This window comes from Schistocerca gregaria, unplaced genomic scaffold, assembly GCF_023897955.1.
Source record: "Schistocerca gregaria isolate iqSchGreg1 unplaced genomic scaffold, iqSchGreg1.2 ptg001134l, whole genome shotgun sequence".
Taxonomy (NCBI): Eukaryota; Metazoa; Arthropoda; class Insecta; order Orthoptera; family Acrididae; genus Schistocerca; species Schistocerca gregaria.
In genome coordinates this window covers 14,075-28,320 of record NW_026062466.1, presented here as the reverse complement: position 1 = coordinate 28,320, position 14,246 = coordinate 14,075, and the positions used below count along the sequence as shown (strand labels likewise).

At 50.6% G+C, this 14,246-nt stretch overlaps 18 non-coding genes across 18 annotated transcripts; all 18 read right to left on the bottom strand.

Moving 5' to 3' along the window:
- Positions 1 to 43: 43 nt before the first annotated feature.
- Positions 44 to 115, bottom strand: Trnae-cuc (transfer RNA glutamic acid (anticodon CUC)). Its single transcript has one exon. It is a non-coding gene; the product is annotated as a tRNA-Glu (tRNA).
- A 5,861-nt stretch (positions 116 to 5,976) lies between these two features.
- Trnal-uag (transfer RNA leucine (anticodon UAG)) lies at positions 5,977 to 6,058 on the bottom strand. The gene has a single exon. It is a non-coding gene; the product is annotated as a tRNA-Leu (tRNA).
- Positions 6,059 to 6,511: 453 nt separating this feature from the next.
- On the bottom strand, positions 6,512 to 6,583 carry Trnah-gug (transfer RNA histidin (anticodon GUG)). Its single transcript has one exon. It is a non-coding gene; the product is annotated as a tRNA-His (tRNA).
- Positions 6,584 to 6,974: 391 nt separating this feature from the next.
- On the bottom strand, positions 6,975 to 7,046 carry Trnae-cuc (transfer RNA glutamic acid (anticodon CUC)). Its single transcript has one exon. It is a non-coding gene; the product is annotated as a tRNA-Glu (tRNA).
- A 445-nt stretch (positions 7,047 to 7,491) lies between these two features.
- Positions 7,492 to 7,573, bottom strand: Trnal-uag (transfer RNA leucine (anticodon UAG)). The gene has a single exon. It is a non-coding gene; the product is annotated as a tRNA-Leu (tRNA).
- Positions 7,574 to 8,026: 453 nt separating this feature from the next.
- On the bottom strand, positions 8,027 to 8,098 carry Trnah-gug (transfer RNA histidin (anticodon GUG)). Its single transcript has one exon. It is a non-coding gene; the product is annotated as a tRNA-His (tRNA).
- Positions 8,099 to 8,489: 391 nt separating this feature from the next.
- Positions 8,490 to 8,561, bottom strand: Trnae-cuc (transfer RNA glutamic acid (anticodon CUC)). Its single transcript has one exon. It is a non-coding gene; the product is annotated as a tRNA-Glu (tRNA).
- Positions 8,562 to 9,006: 445 nt separating this feature from the next.
- On the bottom strand, positions 9,007 to 9,088 carry Trnal-uag (transfer RNA leucine (anticodon UAG)). The gene has a single exon. It is a non-coding gene; the product is annotated as a tRNA-Leu (tRNA).
- Positions 9,089 to 9,541: 453 nt separating this feature from the next.
- On the bottom strand, positions 9,542 to 9,613 carry Trnah-gug (transfer RNA histidin (anticodon GUG)). Its single transcript has one exon. It is a non-coding gene; the product is annotated as a tRNA-His (tRNA).
- Positions 9,614 to 10,004: 391 nt separating this feature from the next.
- On the bottom strand, positions 10,005 to 10,076 carry Trnae-cuc (transfer RNA glutamic acid (anticodon CUC)). Its single transcript has one exon. It is a non-coding gene; the product is annotated as a tRNA-Glu (tRNA).
- A 445-nt stretch (positions 10,077 to 10,521) lies between these two features.
- On the bottom strand, positions 10,522 to 10,603 carry Trnal-uag (transfer RNA leucine (anticodon UAG)). The gene has a single exon. It is a non-coding gene; the product is annotated as a tRNA-Leu (tRNA).
- A 453-nt stretch (positions 10,604 to 11,056) lies between these two features.
- On the bottom strand, positions 11,057 to 11,128 carry Trnah-gug (transfer RNA histidin (anticodon GUG)). Its single transcript has one exon. It is a non-coding gene; the product is annotated as a tRNA-His (tRNA).
- Positions 11,129 to 11,519: 391 nt separating this feature from the next.
- Trnae-cuc (transfer RNA glutamic acid (anticodon CUC)) lies at positions 11,520 to 11,591 on the bottom strand. The gene has a single exon. It is a non-coding gene; the product is annotated as a tRNA-Glu (tRNA).
- Positions 11,592 to 12,036: 445 nt separating this feature from the next.
- Positions 12,037 to 12,118, bottom strand: Trnal-uag (transfer RNA leucine (anticodon UAG)). The gene has a single exon. It is a non-coding gene; the product is annotated as a tRNA-Leu (tRNA).
- Positions 12,119 to 12,571: 453 nt separating this feature from the next.
- Positions 12,572 to 12,643, bottom strand: Trnah-gug (transfer RNA histidin (anticodon GUG)). Its single transcript has one exon. It is a non-coding gene; the product is annotated as a tRNA-His (tRNA).
- Positions 12,644 to 13,034: 391 nt separating this feature from the next.
- Positions 13,035 to 13,106, bottom strand: Trnae-cuc (transfer RNA glutamic acid (anticodon CUC)). The gene has a single exon. It is a non-coding gene; the product is annotated as a tRNA-Glu (tRNA).
- Positions 13,107 to 13,551: 445 nt separating this feature from the next.
- Trnal-uag (transfer RNA leucine (anticodon UAG)) lies at positions 13,552 to 13,633 on the bottom strand. The gene has a single exon. It is a non-coding gene; the product is annotated as a tRNA-Leu (tRNA).
- A 453-nt stretch (positions 13,634 to 14,086) lies between these two features.
- Trnah-gug (transfer RNA histidin (anticodon GUG)) lies at positions 14,087 to 14,158 on the bottom strand. Its single transcript has one exon. It is a non-coding gene; the product is annotated as a tRNA-His (tRNA).
- Between the last annotated feature and the right edge of the window lie 88 nt (positions 14,159 to 14,246).

The window sequence follows — 14,246 nt, the reverse complement described above, 5'->3', positions numbered from 1 at the left end:
AAGTCGAGACAAGTCGCATAAGAGGAGCAACAAAAACGCGCACTTCCGGTACCGGGAATCGAACCCGGGCCTCCTGGGTGAGAGCCAGGTATCCTAGCCACTAGACCACACCGGATAACGACGGCAGCGCTCCTCCAGCGAACGCAGCAGCAACCCACGGTTAATCGACGACAAGTGTAAAAAAATCCACTCTCTCGCGTTATAGAGCGGCGTGCTCCGGACGCATTTCGTGGAGACGAACGCCAGCAATGATGAGAGCAAAAGGCGCCTACAAATCCTGTCGTTGCACCACGCACTGTTCTACGACAATTCACGAAACAGACGCTCACGCCTTGTTGTGCCGTTTTCTTTGCGGGCAATGAGTGCAGCTGTCTACGACACAGGCAACATTACACGTTTGGCACCTGTGGGTTTGGAACCCACGCCTCCAAAGAGACTGGTGCCTGATACCAGCGCCTTAGACCGCTTTTTTTTTTTTTTTTTTTTTTTTTTTTTTTTTTTTTTTTACTGTTTGCTATACGGCCACGACGCGCAACTGATTTCCAAATTTCATCTTTCTCCTGTGAGGATGGAACTTACGACCCCTGGTTTATTAGACCAGTGCTCTACCACTTTTTTTTTTTTTTTTTTTTTTTTTTTCTCCATATAATTTGCCGAAGACCGACGCCTTATCCATTTTTTTTTTTTTTTTTTTTTTTTTTTGAGGATGGAACTTACGACCCCTGGTTTATTAGACCAGTGCTCTACCACTTTTTTTTTTTTTTTTTATTTACTGGTGCCTAAAACCAGCGCCTTAGACCGCTTTTTTTTTTTTTTTTTTTATTTTTTTTTTTGTTTTTTCTTCTTTTTTTTTTTTTTTTTTTTTTTTTTTTTTTTTATTTTTTTGTATAGTTTCGGGCGTTCTTTAAATATTACGTTCCCCGTCATGGCAAGACTGACGGGTCGAGTGTCGAATCGCATATCACACAATGGTCTTGCTTAAAAAGTTGGCAAAGGTCGCCTTGTAGTTACGTTCGCGTGCGATCATGCTGTGCTGCAGGGTCAGGTATAGAACGAAATCGTCTTTGTTCTTATCGCCAGTACTAAAAATATAGTGCACTGTGTGACCTATTATCCAGTTGACAGCATTCCGCTTTGTCCTGGGAAATGGGATTGCTTCAGGGTTGAGAAAGTCAGCTGGCGTTATCGCAGATGGTGAGGTCCTCTTGATGCTCGACAGTTTCTGTCGGGCGTAACCCCATATATCTTTCGTGGTACCACAGACGAAACGGTGTTCTTCGCTGTCTATGAGATTACACGTGACACACATTGGCGAGTCCTGCAAATGAATTGCATGAAGCCTGGACTGCGTCGGGATTTTTCTATTGACGGCAGCGTACCACGTCGCCTTTACTTGCGAAGGTAAGTAGGGGCTGTGGATGTTTTGCCACGTCGCGTCCCAGTTGTAGTTTGGAAATTTTTGTTCGATAACATTCCGTGATTTAGTTGCCACAAGGGAGTTGTAGATTGCCTTAACTGTCGTCAAATTCTTTTCAGAGACTGTTGTATGGACATAACTATACTCTAAGAGAAAACTCTTGAAGTGGTAGAGCGCAGTCGGTATATGGTGCACATCAATTGGCGGTTGAAGATCAGTCGGTGCGATTTCATTCAGGACAAGAGCGGTCAGACTGGTCGGTGACTGTTTCCATAGCTTGTAAGTTTTGCAGAAATAAAGAGCTTTCGCTTTTTTGTGTACATCGGTGAGACTGAGTCCGCCATCTCGCGTTGGGAGTGTCAAGGTGTCATATCGAACTTTAAAGATCTGGCCACGACATACAAAGTGTCCAAGCGCGGACAGCATGCATTTGGCTATATCGGTGGGGATGGGCAAAACTTGAGCCACATAATTGATTTTGGCAGTGATATAAATATTGGCCAATTCAACCTTTTGAAGCTCGTCCAATTTCCTGACGCTATGTAACTTCGCACAAGCACGAATTTTGTTGAGCAATTGCTTATAATTGGCGGCAATGGTGTGGCGGATGGTGTTCCGAAAATCGACACCGAGACACGTCATCCTAGTGATCTCTTTAAGCTGGCCATGACCGATCGCGCCTATGCCTTGCCCAATGTTCATGATCCCTGATTTCGTCCAATGCAGTTTCGCACCAGATGCCTTTTCATATTGTGAGATGATCAGGAGACCCCTCTCGACCTCATTGACATTCATAGCTAGGAAGGTAACATCATCAGCGTAAGCTCGGCACACTATCTTCTGCCCGTGTATGTGGAGTCCTTGTAAACGTTCCGTCAAGGTGACTAGCAGCGGTTCGATCGCAATGGCAAACAGCGCCATCGACATAGGGCAGCCCTGCCTAACAGAACTGTTTATCGGGACGGCGCGACTTGGCTGACCGTTAACGACAAGTTTGGATGTACTATTCCGTAACAATTTCTGTATGATGCTGATGAACTGCGGAGGAAAACCCAGAGTCTGCATTATCTGGAAAAGGTAAGGATGGTTCACTCTGTCGAAAGCCTGTGCGAAATCTAAAGTTACGATAGCACATCGGATTTTGCAAGCGTCCGCAACAGAAATCACATCTCGATAGTCTGATAATGTCTGATATATAGCTCTGTCCTTTCCAACACTCGTTTGATGTGATCCAATGACGGTATGCATCACAGTTTTCATTCTCGTTGCGAGAATGCGAGCAAAAATTTTGTAGTCGCTGTTGAGCAACGTAATGGGTCGCAAAGTTGCGACGGTGTTATTGCTCGTCCGTTTCGGGAGTAAGACCACAAGTCCTTCACTGAATGGCGGAGGAATGGGCATGTCCGGTTGGAGAAGTTCGTTGCAGAGCACCGTCAGCTTTGTCTTCAGTTGTGGCCAGAAGACTTGATAAAGTTCCACCGGGAGACCGTCACATCCGGGAGATTTGTTTTTTTGGACTGTGGAACACCACATCTTCCAGTTCATCTTCCGTTACATCGGTGACGAGTTCGGCTACATCCGCAGGGCGAAGCCTGTGCGTTAAGCTGCTCCGGAACTCTGCAAGGGCTTCGTCGTCGGTAGGTTTATTGGACATCAAGTCAGTGTAATAAGTTTGAACGGCGTCTCTGATATCGTGTTGCCGAGTTAGAATCGTGCCGTCTTCGGATTGTAGTTCAGTTAAGATCTTTGTCCGTGCTCGTTTAGTTTCACGTATCAGGTGATAAATGGATGGCTGTTCGCCTTTTGCCATAGTCGAAACCCGACCTCTAATTTTGTAACCTTCCATCTGTTTTCGTTTCAAAAGTAATATTTTTGCTTGCAGTCTTTTAATGCGGGGGTAGTTGTCAATCACAGTGGCATCAAGAGTATATAAGTCTCGAAGACATTGATAATAAAACTCCATCGTTCTCTTAAACCACCAGTTCTTATTCCGGGAATATTGTATCATGGATTTACGAATTTTCGGTTTAGCGCATTCGAGCCACCATTGCAATGCCGAGCCGTACGTACTGAATTTGGCTTCACTTTCATTCCACGCTCGAGTGAAGGCTTCTCTGCATTCAGGATCGTCTAAATGTGCAACATTTAGTTTCCATAGTCCTTTGCCTCGGTAGGTTTCCTGTTTCCCCAAATTCAGCGTGCAAATATAAGCCGCATGGTCGGAGAAACTGGTTGGCCAGACCTCAGTTTGTAAAATTCGCTGTCTGAGAGTGTCCGATACGTAAATGCGGTCCAATCTACTCGCTGAATGATTCGTGACGTGAGTAAAACCAGGTGTTGTACCAAACTTGTGCTCCCACGTATCGACTAAACGTAAATCCTTGACAATCTGTTCTAATTCAATCGATTTATTGAAATGCGGCGTCTGATCTTTGGCGTTAAGTACACAGTTAAAATCTCCCGCCAATATTAGGTGGTCATATTGTGTTGCAAAAAGCGGAAGTATTTCTTCCTTGAAAAAGTCCGCTCGGCGTCGCCTATTAGTTGAGCCGGATGGTGCATACAGATTTAGGAGTCTAACATTATTGATAGTCACGCCAATTCCCCTACAACTTATGAGTCGTTCTACATTCTGGACGATAATTCCTTCTTTCGTGAGAATAGCGGTGCCTAAATCGGAACCGTGTCCCGGATTGGCCGTCACATTATAACCGGGAATGTGGTTCAAAGCAATGTCGGCGACCTCCTGAAGCAAGAGGATATCAATGTCGGCGGCGTATAAGAGGTCTACGATGTTGTCGAGTTTGAGGGAACTGCGGATTTTATTTATATTTAATGTACCAATTTTATACGCCTGCTGATCAGTCATTCACGCTCTTACGAGAGTAAGAAGGAATCGGCGCCGTTTTAAAAGAAGTCAGAGTCCTCTTCTTTGTTTGCCTGCCGTGGATCCAGTAACTTATCATCATGTGCCGGTTCTACTGCCGTAGAAGGCTGTTCGGGAAATCGGGAAGTGACTGGAATATCAGTTGCATCAGCGTCCATGTGTTCGACCTCTGGTTCCGCCGCCCAGTCTATAGTGCTGGGGTTCTTGGACGCAAGAGGATGATGTTGTCGTTGTTCTTTTAAACAATGATCAACATCGTCACTGCACATGGGAGACACCTGGCCGGTAGCATCGCGAGAGGGCTCAGTTAGCGTGATTGCACGATCTTCATCCCGCAGGTGTGCAGAAGTTAGCGCCTGTTGTCGGGAGGATTCTGGTGATTTTGCACTGACTTTGTCCATGATTTGCTGCACCTTTCCCCGCAACGACGCCGCCGCCTCTTCCGCACCCTGGCGGGCGATTCTGCGTTTCTTGTTCTTCCGCGGGGATTTAGCAGGTGGACAACGCTCATCGGAATCCGAGATTTCATGGTGGGGTTGTGGGGAACGACATTCAGCAGTCACAGTCCTGACCTGCGTCTCTGAGGAGGTGGAATTTTGTTCTGTTGACAGAGTCGGGGACTGCGCTACGGAATCAACCACGTCACTCACACTCAGGTGTTGCTCTTGTCGCTCAGAAATGTCAACAAGTTGCTCGGCCGTTGGAGGAAGGGTTGGTTGGGGGCGAATGTCTACTTCGGTATCCATGGGCAGTTGGTCGGTCGGTTGGTCGCGAGCCACCGAAGCGTAAGTGGTGGACAAAATAGTCATCTCCGCGGACTTCACCGGTTCACCTGTCGGCAGCTGCACAACACGTCTTTGAATACATTCAGAACGAATATGACCTGGAGAATTGCAAGCTGCACACGTTCGTGGTTGACCATCATAAATGACGATACCTCGATAACCGCAAACGTTAATGTAAGACGGAATATGTCGTAATAAGTCCACCTTCAACTGCCTGACACCGTTCAAAACCGGATATTTGTGAGCACCGGACCATTTTTCTGCAAAATTACTGAGGACCTTCCCAAAGGGTGCAATAACAAGATTGATCGCATCTGTAGGAACTTCAAAGGGTAGCTCAAAAATTCGAATTGTTCGAATACCAAGTCCCACATGATCGACAGTAACTTCGCCAATATTTCCATCACTGTGTTTAAACTTAAGTTTACCACCGGTATTATTGACAACTCGTTCGCATAACTCAGGGTTTTTCAGCTTCAAGTACATCACACTACTCACAATTGACAAGTGAAAACCAACAGTATCTTCAAACGGAACTTGAACAACTTCCTCTAACCAATCCTCAATTTCGAAAGATTTAGGTCGAGCAAAACGTCGATCAAAGGTAAATTTCAGAGTGTCCTTTCTACTAAGTTGAGCCATTACTGCATTTTCGAACGTTGACAGAATATCTAACTACTGCGAAGCGCCGGCGAAAACGCACAGACTTACACAGCGGATGTAAACAAAGCCAGCCGCAGAGCGAAGCACAGCACGACGAACCGCTCGCCACCGCCGCTGCAGGCAGACTGGCACGGCCACGCTACCTACACAACACGCGCGTCACAAGAGCTGCGTCCTACCCCACGAGAACACACCGCATCGGCACAAAAATGAGACGTCAAAATTGGCAACGGTGGGATTCGAACCCACGCCTCCGAAGAGACTGGTGCCTAAAACCAGCGCCTTAGACCGCTCGGCCACGTTACCGTTGGAGCAGCAGCGGCAAAACGTTTCATTTGTACTACAAAGGTCACTTCGAAATGGAAGTATCTTGGCAATCGCCGTGCCATGTCCACTGGAAGCATCTCTTTAGGCCATCCACAACAAGAAAGTGCCGTGCCCGCCGTATGGTAGCGACGCCACTTGTCTGTAGCTGTCGCAGTTAAGGAGACAGCATCAAGAGACGTTTTCGTGCCGTGACCATGTTTCGAAACCTGGGCTTTCCGTAACCACTAAAGTATCATAGCTGTACCTGTCGGGCGGAGCTAGAATGTTCCATGTAACAGACATATGTGAGCTCAAGAAGGTTGCACTTGTGATGAAGTGGTAGTACGGACTGCGGCCTGCGGAACACGAGTGAAAAACCAAGGAAGCACTGTGATTTCGGGTACTCGTGCACTATCGTCAATGCAACGGCAGCAAGGAGAAACTTTCAAAAATTGCCGTGACCAGGATTCGAACCTGGGTTATTGCGGCCACAACGCAATGTCCTAACCACTAGACGATCACGGCCATGGCCACGGAGGCGCCCACGGAAGCAGCTGGCTGGAATGCAAGTGTCGATACACAGCAAAGCCTAAGCCTAGGCCAAGGTGTACGCCACAGCAGTGGCAGACACGGTCTCCATCACATGCATGCGAGCTAATGAACGTGCCTGCGCTGTCAGTACACTAACTACAGTGGTTAGCTGCATCCACCTCCGTGGCAATGTGTTGCAGACCTCCAAGCCTCTTGACAACAGGTACCGGTATGTGGCTGGATAACAAGTGGATAGACGCCCATCTCTCTCGCCGTCAGGTGTTGCAACGAATCATACTTAACGTGGCTTTGTGCACGCGTCAGCGTAGCGTCAGTCGAGCAAAGTCGAGACAAGTCGCATAAGAGGAGCAACAAAAACGCGCACTTCCGGTACCGGGAATCGAACCCGGGCCTCCTGGGTGAGAGCCAGGTATCCTAGCCACTAGACCACACCGGATAACGACGGCAGCGCTCCTCCAGCGAACGCAGCAGCAACCCACGGTTAATCGACGACAAGTGTAAAAAAATCCACTCTCTCGCGTTATAGAGCGGCGTGCTCCGGACGCATTTCGTGGAGACGAACGCCAGCAATGATGAGAGCAAAAGGCGCCTACAAATCCTGTCGTTGCACCACGCACTGTTCTACGACAATTCACGAAACAGACGCTCACGCCTTGTTGTGCCGTTTTCTTTGCGGGCAATGAGTGCAGCTGTCTACGACACAGGCAACATTACACGTTTGGCACCTGTGGGTTTGGAACCCACGCCTCCAAAGAGACTGGTGCCTGATACCAGCGCCTTAGACCGCTCGGCCACGCTACCTACACAACACGCGCGTCACAAGAGCTGCGTCCTACCCCACGAGAACACACCGCATCGGCACAAAAATGAGACGTCAAAATTGGCAACGGTGGGATTCGAACCCACGCCTCCGAAGAGACTGGTGCCTAAAACCAGCGCCTTAGACCGCTCGGCCACGTTACCGTTGGAGCAGCAGCGGCAAAACGTTTCATTTGTACTACAAAGGTCACTTCGAAATGGAAGTATCTTGGCAATCGCCGTGCCATGTCCACTGGAAGCATCTCTTTAGGCCATCCACAACAAGAAAGTGCCGTGCCCGCCGTATGGTAGCGACGCCACTTGTCTGTAGCTGTCGCAGTTAAGGAGACAGCATCAAGAGACGTTTTCGTGCCGTGACCATGTTTCGAAACCTGGGCTTTCCGTAACCACTAAAGTATCATAGCTGTACCTGTCGGGCGGAGCTAGAATGTTCCATGTAACAGACATATGTGAGCTCAAGAAGGTTGCACTTGTGATGAAGTGGTAGTACGGACTGCGGCCTGCGGAACACGAGTGAAAAACCAAGGAAGCACTGTGATTTCGGGTACTCGTGCACTATCGTCAATGCAACGGCAGCAAGGAGAAACTTTCAAAAATTGCCGTGACCAGGATTCGAACCTGGGTTATTGCGGCCACAACGCAATGTCCTAACCACTAGACGATCACGGCCATGGCCACGGAGGCGCCCACGGAAGCAGCTGGCTGGAATGCAAGTGTCGATACACAGCAAAGCCTAAGCCTAGGCCAAGGTGTACGCCACAGCAGTGGCAGACACGGTCTCCATCACATGCATGCGAGCTAATGAACGTGCCTGCGCTGTCAGTACACTAACTACAGTGGTTAGCTGCATCCACCTCCGTGGCAATGTGTTGCAGACCTCCAAGCCTCTTGACAACAGGTACCGGTATGTGGCTGGATAACAAGTGGATAGACGCCCATCTCTCTCGCCGTCAGGTGTTGCAACGAATCATACTTAACGTGGCTTTGTGCACGCGTCAGCGTAGCGTCAGTCGAGCAAAGTCGAGACAAGTCGCATAAGAGGAGCAACAAAAACGCGCACTTCCGGTACCGGGAATCGAACCCGGGCCTCCTGGGTGAGAGCCAGGTATCCTAGCCACTAGACCACACCGGATAACGACGGCAGCGCTCCTCCAGCGAACGCAGCAGCAACCCACGGTTAATCGACGACAAGTGTAAAAAAATCCACTCTCTCGCGTTATAGAGCGGCGTGCTCCGGACGCATTTCGTGGAGACGAACGCCAGCAATGATGAGAGCAAAAGGCGCCTACAAATCCTGTCGTTGCACCACGCACTGTTCTACGACAATTCACGAAACAGACGCTCACGCCTTGTTGTGCCGTTTTCTTTGCGGGCAATGAGTGCAGCTGTCTACGACACAGGCAACATTACACGTTTGGCACCTGTGGGTTTGGAACCCACGCCTCCAAAGAGACTGGTGCCTGATACCAGCGCCTTAGACCGCTCGGCCACGCTACCTACACAACACGCGCGTCACAAGAGCTGCGTCCTACCCCACGAGAACACACCGCATCGGCACAAAAATGAGACGTCAAAATTGGCAACGGTGGGATTCGAACCCACGCCTCCGAAGAGACTGGTGCCTAAAACCAGCGCCTTAGACCGCTCGGCCACGTTACCGTTGGAGCAGCAGCGGCAAAACGTTTCATTTGTACTACAAAGGTCACTTCGAAATGGAAGTATCTTGGCAATCGCCGTGCCATGTCCACTGGAAGCATCTCTTTAGGCCATCCACAACAAGAAAGTGCCGTGCCCGCCGTATGGTAGCGACGCCACTTGTCTGTAGCTGTCGCAGTTAAGGAGACAGCATCAAGAGACGTTTTCGTGCCGTGACCATGTTTCGAAACCTGGGCTTTCCGTAACCACTAAAGTATCATAGCTGTACCTGTCGGGCGGAGCTAGAATGTTCCATGTAACAGACATATGTGAGCTCAAGAAGGTTGCACTTGTGATGAAGTGGTAGTACGGACTGCGGCCTGCGGAACACGAGTGAAAAACCAAGGAAGCACTGTGATTTCGGGTACTCGTGCACTATCGTCAATGCAACGGCAGCAAGGAGAAACTTTCAAAAATTGCCGTGACCAGGATTCGAACCTGGGTTATTGCGGCCACAACGCAATGTCCTAACCACTAGACGATCACGGCCATGGCCACGGAGGCGCCCACGGAAGCAGCTGGCTGGAATGCAAGTGTCGATACACAGCAAAGCCTAAGCCTAGGCCAAGGTGTACGCCACAGCAGTGGCAGACACGGTCTCCATCACATGCATGCGAGCTAATGAACGTGCCTGCGCTGTCAGTACACTAACTACAGTGGTTAGCTGCATCCACCTCCGTGGCAATGTGTTGCAGACCTCCAAGCCTCTTGACAACAGGTACCGGTATGTGGCTGGATAACAAGTGGATAGACGCCCATCTCTCTCGCCGTCAGGTGTTGCAACGAATCATACTTAACGTGGCTTTGTGCACGCGTCAGCGTAGCGTCAGTCGAGCAAAGTCGAGACAAGTCGCATAAGAGGAGCAACAAAAACGCGCACTTCCGGTACCGGGAATCGAACCCGGGCCTCCTGGGTGAGAGCCAGGTATCCTAGCCACTAGACCACACCGGATAACGACGGCAGCGCTCCTCCAGCGAACGCAGCAGCAACCCACGGTTAATCGACGACAAGTGTAAAAAAATCCACTCTCTCGCGTTATAGAGCGGCGTGCTCCGGACGCATTTCGTGGAGACGAACGCCAGCAATGATGAGAGCAAAAGGCGCCTACAAATCCTGTCGTTGCACCACGCACTGTTCTACGACAATTCACGAAACAGACGCTCACGCCTTGTTGTGCCGTTTTCTTTGCGGGCAATGAGTGCAGCTGTCTACGACACAGGCAACATTACACGTTTGGCACCTGTGGGTTTGGAACCCACGCCTCCAAAGAGACTGGTGCCTGATACCAGCGCCTTAGACCGCTCGGCCACGCTACCTACACAACACGCGCGTCACAAGAGCTGCGTCCTACCCCACGAGAACACACCGCATCGGCACAAAAATGAGACGTCAAAATTGGCAACGGTGGGATTCGAACCCACGCCTCCGAAGAGACTGGTGCCTAAAACCAGCGCCTTAGACCGCTCGGCCACGTTACCGTTGGAGCAGCAGCGGCAAAACGTTTCATTTGTACTACAAAGGTCACTTCGAAATGGAAGTATCTTGGCAATCGCCGTGCCATGTCCACTGGAAGCATCTCTTTAGGCCATCCACAACAAGAAAGTGCCGTGCCCGCCGTATGGTAGCGACGCCACTTGTCTGTAGCTGTCGCAGTTAAGGAGACAGCATCAAGAGACGTTTTCGTGCCGTGACCATGTTTCGAAACCTGGGCTTTCCGTAACCACTAAAGTATCATAGCTGTACCTGTCGGGCGGAGCTAGAATGTTCCATGTAACAGACATATGTGAGCTCAAGAAGGTTGCACTTGTGATGAAGTGGTAGTACGGACTGCGGCCTGCGGAACACGAGTGAAAAACCAAGGAAGCACTGTGATTTCGGGTACTCGTGCACTATCGTCAATGCAACGGCAGCAAGGAGAAACTTTCAAAAATTGCCGTGACCAGGATTCGAACCTGGGTTATTGCGGCCACAACGCAATGTCCTAACCACTAGACGATCACGGCCATGGCCACGGAGGCGCCCACGGAAGCAGCTGGCTGGAATGCAAGTGTCGATACACAGCAAAGCCTAAGCCTAGGCCAAGGTGTACGCCACAGCAGTGGCAGACACGGTCTCCATCACATGCATGCGAGCTAATGAACGTGCCTGCGCTGTCAGTACACTAACTACAGTGGTTAGCTGCATCCACCTCCGTGGCAATGTGTTGCAGACCTCCAAGCCTCTTGACAACAGGTACCGGTATGTGGCTGGATAACAAGTGGATAGACGCCCATCTCTCTCGCCGTCAGGTGTTGCAACGAATCATACTTAACGTGGCTTTGTGCACGCGTCAGCGTAGCGTCAGTCGAGCAAAGTCGAGACAAGTCGCATAAGAGGAGCAACAAAAACGCGCACTTCCGGTACCGGGAATCGAACCCGGGCCTCCTGGGTGAGAGCCAGGTATCCTAGCCACTAGACCACACCGGATAACGACGGCAGCGCTCCTCCAGCGAACGCAGCAGCAACCCACGGTTAATCGACGACAAGTGTAAAAAAATCCACTCTCTCGCGTTATAGAGCGGCGTGCTCCGGACGCATTTCGTGGAGACGAACGCCAGCAATGATGAGAGCAAAAGGCGCCTACAAATCCTGTCGTTGCACCACGCACTGTTCTACGACAATTCACGAAACAGACGCTCACGCCTTGTTGTGCCGTTTTCTTTGCGGGCAATGAGTGCAGCTGTCTACGACACAGGCAACATTACACGTTTGGCACCTGTGGGTTTGGAACCCACGCCTCCAAAGAGACTGGTGCCTGATACCAGCGCCTTAGACCGCTCGGCCACGCTACCTACACAACACGCGCGTCACAAGAGCTGCGTCCTACCCCACGAGAACACACCGCATCGGCACAAAAATGAGACGTCAAAATTGGCAACGGTGGGATTCGAACCCACGCCTCCGAAGAGACTGGTGCCTAAAACCAGCGCCTTAGACCGCTCGGCCACGTTACCGTTGGAGCAGCAGCGGCAAAACGTTTCATTTGTACTACAAAGGTCACTTCGAAATGGAAGTATCTTGGCAATCGCCGTGCCATGTCCACTGGAAGCATCTCTTTAGGCCATCCACAACAAGAAAGTGCCGTGCCCGCCGTATGGTAGCGACGCCACTTGTCTGTAGCTGTCGCAGTTAAGGAGACAGCATCAAGAGACGTTTTCGTGCCGTGACCATGTTTCGAAACCTGGGCTTTCCGTAACCACTAAAGTATCATAGCTGTACCTGTCGGGCGGAGCTAGAATGTTCCATGTAACAGACATATGTGAGCTCAAGAAGGTTGCACTTGTGATGAAGTGGTAGTACGGACTGCGGCCTGCGGAACACGAGTGAAAAACCAAGGAAGCACTGTGATTTCGGGTACTCGTGCACTATCGTCAATGCAACGGCAGCAAGGAGAAACTTTCAAAAATTGCCGTGACCAGGATTCGAACCTGGGTTATTGCGGCCACAACGCAATGTCCTAACCACTAGACGATCACGGCCATGGCCACGGAGGCGCCCACGGAAGCAGCTGGCTGGAATGCAAGTGTCGATACACAGCAAAGCCTAAGCCTAGGCCAAGGTGTACGCCACAGCAGTGGCAGACACGGTCTCCATCACATGCATGCGAGCTAATGAACGTGCCTGCGCTGTCAGTACACTAACTACAGTGGTTAGCTGCATCCACCTCCGTGGCAATGTGTTGCAGACCTCCAAGCCTCTTGACAACAGGTACCGGTATGTGGCTGGATAACAAGTGGATAGACGCCCATCTCTCTCGCCGTCAGGTGTTGCAACGAATCATACTTAACGTGGCTTTGTGCACGCGTCAGCGTAGCGTCAGTCGAGCAAAGTCGAGACAAGTCGCATAAGAGGAGCAACAAAAACGCGCACTTCCGGTACCGGGAATCGAACCCGGGCCTCCTGGGTGAGAGCCAGGTATCCTAGCCACTAGACCACACCGGATAACGACGGCAGCGCTCCTCCAGCGAACGCAGCAGCAACCCACGGTTAATCGACGACAAGTGTAAAAAAATCCACTCTCTCGCGTTATAGAGCGGCGTGCTCCGGACGCATTTCGTGGAGACGAACGCCAGCAATGATGAGAGCAAAAGGCGCCTACAAATCCTGTCGTTGCACCACGCACTGTTCTACGACAATTCACGAAACAGACGCTCACGCCTTGTTGTGCCGTTTTCTTTGCGGGCAATGAGTGCAGCTGTCTACGACACAGGCAACATTACACGTTTGGCACCTGTGGGTTTGGAACCCACGCCTCCAAAGAGACTGGTGCCTGATACCAGCGCCTTAGACCGCTCGGCCACGCTACCTACACAACACGCGCGTCACAAGAGCTGCGTCCTACCCCACGAGAACACACCGCATCGGCACAAAAATGAGACGTCAAAATTGGCAACGGTGGGATTCGAACCCACGCCTCCGAAGAGACTGGTGCCTAAAACCAGCGCCTTAGACCGCTCGGCCACGTTACCGTTGGAGCAGCAGCGGCAAAACGTTTCATTTGTACTACAAAGGTCACTTCGAAATGGAAGTATCTTGGCAATCGCCGTGCCATGTCCACTGGAAGCATCTCTTTAGGCCATCCACAACAAGAAAGTGCCGTGCCCGCCGTATGGTAGCGACGCCACTTGTCTGTAGCTGTCGCAGTTAAGGAGACAGCATCAAGAGACGTTTTCGTGCCGTGACCATGTTTCGAAACCTGGGCTTTCCGTAACCACTAAAGTATCATAGCTGTACCTGTCGGGCGGAGCTAGAATGTTCCATGTAACAGACATATGTGAGCTCAAGAAGGTTGCACTTGTGATGAAGTGGTAGTACGGACTGCGGCCTGCGGAACACGAGTGAAAAACCAAGGAAGCACTGTGATTTCGGGTACTCGTGCACTATCGTCAATGCAACGGCAGCAAGGAGAAACTTTCAAAAATTGCCGTGACCAGGATTCGAACCTGGGTTATTGCGGCCACAACGCAATGTCCTAACCACTAGACGATCACGGCCATGGCCACGGAGGCGCCCACGGAAGCAGCTGGCTGGAATGCAAGTGTCGATACACAGCAAAGCCTAAGCCTAGGCCAAGGTGTACGC